Source organism: Gavialis gangeticus, unplaced genomic scaffold, assembly GCF_001723915.1.
Source record: "Gavialis gangeticus isolate Ggan-Ray unplaced genomic scaffold, GavGan_comp1, whole genome shotgun sequence".
Classification (NCBI taxonomy): domain Eukaryota; kingdom Metazoa; phylum Chordata; order Crocodylia; family Gavialidae; genus Gavialis; species Gavialis gangeticus.
In genome coordinates this window covers 38,784,787-38,789,201 of record NW_017729027.1, presented here as the reverse complement: position 1 = coordinate 38,789,201, position 4,415 = coordinate 38,784,787, and the positions used below count along the sequence as shown (strand labels likewise).

The 4,415-nt window shown below is 50.5% G+C and overlaps 1 long non-coding RNA gene across 1 annotated transcript in view; it reads left to right on the top strand.

The window, feature by feature from the left end:
* Window positions 1-627: 627 nt before the first annotated feature.
* The window catches only part of LOC109299860, an 11,163-nt gene continuing 7,375 nt past the window's right edge, over window positions 628-4,415 (top strand). Inside the window, exon 1 of the long non-coding RNA XR_002098034.1 lies at window positions 628-669. This is a non-coding gene — a long non-coding RNA (uncharacterized LOC109299860). The remainder of the gene's footprint in view (window positions 670-4,415) is intronic.

Here is a 4,415-nt window from a genome sequence, read left to right as displayed (position 1 = left end):
AATCGGAGCTGAGCCAACTGGAGCCATGCTGCAGCTGCCAGCCAGGCTCCATCTGGCAGGATTGCCATTGCTGCAGCCCTGGAAGGCCCCCAGGACCACAGGTAAGCCTCCTCTACTGCCCCCAGGCCTGTGTAGACATATCACACTGAAGACTCATATTGACCTTGTAATCCACCAAGACTCCCAGATCCTTCTCCATAGTTCAGCCATTCAGCCAGGTGTCACTCATTTTGTATTTGTGTTTTTTGCTATTCCTCCTGAGGTGTAACATCTTGCATTAGTCAGCATTGAACTTCATCCTGTTCTGTTCAACATGTTCTGTTCTTACTGAGCTGATGACTGTGTCATCATTCCAGGGACTTTAAGTCAAATCCAAATCATGTTCACTGGGTCCTCTATTTAGGCAGTGCAGAATCTAAAATTAGGTGTCTTAAGTAAAAAGAGCCCCTAAATCCCTGTTAAGCAAGAGCGAGGCAGTTCTATAAGGCTACACTGCCGAGAATCACTAGAGGACTTCAGTCTTCAGGATGCAGGTTGCAGACAAAGGAGCCTGAAGCCTTCAGATTGCTGATGAGGAGCCTCTGTGTCCTGTTAGGAAAGAAAGATAGATGACCAGAAGGGTGTGGACTTCCTGAAGGAAGACTGCAGACTGACTGAGAATGACAGACAGTAAGATAACCTCACAGGCTGGCAGGGGATAGCCAGCCAGTAGCAGAGGAGTTTGCCTGGGGTATGAGGACCCTGAGGGGGGATTCATTATCTTATTTGTATTACATTATGGTTTTGTTTGCTGTTTCTGCAAGACATAGGTTGGCTTTGATGGGGAATAGGGAAGCCACTGTGGCCACCTGGGAAAGGTGTTCCAAGTTTGGTTTCCTAATTTAGGGGAGACTGGGATTGGGACCCCTATGGATTGGGAGCCAGAGAGAAAGGGCCCAGCTGAAGACTGCAGACTGAGAGCCAGAGGGAAGGGCCTGGGCTCAAGACTAAGGTCTGAGGACTAGAGAGAGAGGGCTTTGGCTACAGACTGAAAGAGAGTGGAGTGACTGAGGCCAATTAAGATGAAATGCCCAGCAAGAGGGTTAAACATGGGACCAGGCTGAGGTGGCCCAGTGATAAGCAGCATGGAGTTAAGCAGCTAAAGAGTTACCCTAGTGGTCTGAGAGAAGCCTCCTAAATTTATGTTAATTAACACCAGGGCATGCAAGTGAAGACAGGGCAGTGCCAGAGAAGCCAGAGTGCAGAACAGGTTTGTAGTAGCCACTAGACGGCATCACTGTTGCCTTCAGAGGTGAGGGCCCATTACACTTGCCTGAGGACAATCCAAATCAATAAATTAGGCACTTGGGATGCCATATATTCAATTGAGATGGTTAGCCACATCAGAAGGGTGATCCAGTGTGCAAGAATCCAGAATGGAGCCACTTAGACCAAGCCAATAGAAAACGCCAAATGTATGTGTGTGTTTGAGCTCCTACCTCCTCATTCATTTTGCTTCGACACCTAATGCACTCCTGAATTTGTACACCTAATGCAAGCTTGAATAAGTTCCTAGTAGCCCAGCTTCCTCCAGAGAGGTGGAGGGTGCCTACAGGCAAATTATTCTGTAAGTTGATGTTTAGGGGGGGCTGTTCTTGGAAATGAGGTAGAATTTAATATACTCAAGCCAAGAAAGGAGTGGAAACTGGGTCTTCTATTTCCTGGGCAAGAGCTCTAACCACTAAGCTATTGTGCAAAGGTCACTACCAGCTTTGTCCTGTCAATTTCAGTCAAGTGTCAGGCATAATCTGTGGATTTATGTAGAAGTGAATTTCAGTGCCTTAGCCCAGGGGTTTTAAAAGGGCAAAAGATGATTGGAGGACTTGGGATTCCCTTTCCTCACCAGTCAGGCCCCGGAGACTCAACCTCCGTGTTCCCTGATTGGCCCCTTGGGTCACCTGGAGGGGGATAAAAGGGACAACGCGGCTGACTCAGGAGAGACCAGTGAGGGACCACAAGGAAGGAGCTTCAAAGAGCTGGGCCAGTGGGGCGGAAGCAATTGCCCCAGAAGCACCTGAAGGAGTGGGACCTGCAGGCAGCAGTTGGATCCTCAGCAGCTCAGCGTGCAGCCAGCAAGAGAGGCTCCCTACTGGGCTCCAGGATCCCCTATGAGAGGCTGAGGCCAGCACGAGATGCACCCCAACTCCAGCCAGGATCTGAGCAGTGACCTAAGAGGTTCCAGCTCTCTTTCCAGCTCCTCCAATCAGAGGCCAGGCAGCTTGACATGCGGCCAGGGCTCCTGGAAAGTCAAGACCCCTTGCGCCTTGAAACCATACCAGCACTAGTGGTTGTGTGGTAGTGTTTCTATTTACCACATGGGAGCCCTGAGTTCAAATACCAGCTGGGGTGAGTAAAGTCACAGGGAGAAATTCTTGTTGCAGTGGAAAGGGATCATTGTGTTTTCCCTCTTTCCCCCCCCCTTCCAGGTCCCTAGGCCCTCTATTCCTTGTTATTTGACATTTTGTTTTTTGTGCCTCTTATATTTCACCAGCCACTATTGTTTGTTCTGCTGTTTGTGTTTTATATTTTTGTTAACCTTGTCTTTTGTCAATGATCGTAAGCATCTAACCTTTGTTGAATCCTACCCCCTTGCGGCCTTGTAGTGTCCCCTATATCCCCTGGTTTATGGCTATTATGTTCCCAGTACTACTCTCTCCATAAAAGGTATATGGTTAAGGCCCCATTGGTGGTCTGGCTCTGCTCTATAGGGCGAGGAGAGCTTGTGTACCTGCTTTGATCCCTTTAATTGGAGAGGAGTTACCTCTTGGAGTACCGCCCAGGTTACAAGATAGTTGCTTTTTGTTCTGGCCAAAATCACTAGTAACCTTTTGCAGGAGTAAGCACTTAACTGCTGCTTCTGAGCAGAAGTCTAAGTCTAAAAGCCTGGCAAACTTTTCAGTCCAAAATGGAAGTGCTTAATGAGTATAGATACCCAAGAGACTGACTCCTGGAACAGGATCTAGATTGTGTTTTGTGGCTCCAGTTTAAAATTCCATCATCCTGTTTAGTCTCTTATGAGAATCATTTGGATCTGGCTCCAACACAATGTGCCCATTTTTATCTGTTTGTGTGTATCTGCCAAGATGGGCACGTCCACACATGCAGGCACATGCACTTGAAGCAGCTCAAATAGGACCGGCACAAATCTGAGTCAGTAATTTTTGCCTCAGTACGTGCCCGGATATGCACTTTGCTGTGGGGCAAGTTGAGCTACTTGAGGCAAAATAACCCTGCCCAGCTCCTCCCAGATCTGCAGTCAGAGGAAGCTAGAACCTGGGGCCAGTGCCTGTGCCATTCCCAGCAGTATAAAAACATGCCCTGGTGAGCAGCTCATGGCTACTTGCCCTCAGGAGCTTCTGGGGGAAAGTTGCCCATGCCCCTTCCTGCTTTGCTGCTGCTGCTGTTGCAGCACGGCACCCCAGCTTCTGCACTCCTGTTCCAGCCTGCTGCCCAGCCCGCTGCCAAGCAGCAGTCAGGGAACAGCCTGGGGTGGGGGCCTGTGCTGCCTGCAGACCCCTCCCCCACCATTCCTGCCCACACCTAAGGGCACCTTGCATATCACAGCTGCCTCAGCAGGCCACCCCCCCACCTCCACCTTCATTTTCACCTTTAACTGAAACACGCCTTGGGTGGCTGACCTGGACAGCTGCTACCACTGCTGCTGCTTCCCCACCTCAGAAGAGGGGAGAGGGATTCCCTGATGCATCACCTTGCACCACACCTGCACTGGATTACTTCTGTAATTAACTGTTTGCTCCTGCACTCCCTTATAGCTGCCTCACCACATCTGAACCTGTGCCTTGTTTCTTGCCTGCTGCCAAGTGCCTGGCTGGAGGCCTGAGGGGTTCCTGGACTGAGCTTCAACAAACAAAGCCCCTCCACCTCTCTAGCCATCTCTTCCGTCTGCCTCAGCAGCCTCGTGCGTGTGTGCGTTTTTCCCCTTGTGTGGTAAGTCCTGTGGTCCACTCCCCCTGCCCTGGTGTTTGTTGTGTGACTGAGTAAGGCAGCTCAAGTCTCCCCAGCCCTTGTATCTGTGTCCCCTTCCCCCTGACCTTCCCCAAGTATTGCTCACCCAATTTTTCCTGTGCAGCTGTAGCTCAGTAAGCTTCAACCTCCTTCACCCCTGTCTTCCCCCACAGCCCAAACCTGTTCCTATTTGATTCACTAGCCTTGCTGTGATTTTTCTTTTTTGGTTTCCCTCTCCCTTTTATGAGAAGCAATGACAGGGCAGGAGCCTTCGGGGGGTGGGGGGGCAGATGCCCCCACAGAACTTCCTGCAGCCCCTGCTGTGGAGGAAGATTCCAGCTAGGCCCCTGTGGCGGGTGCAGAGAGCCCAGCTCAGGAACACAGCTGGGTATTCGTATCCCTCCGCTGTT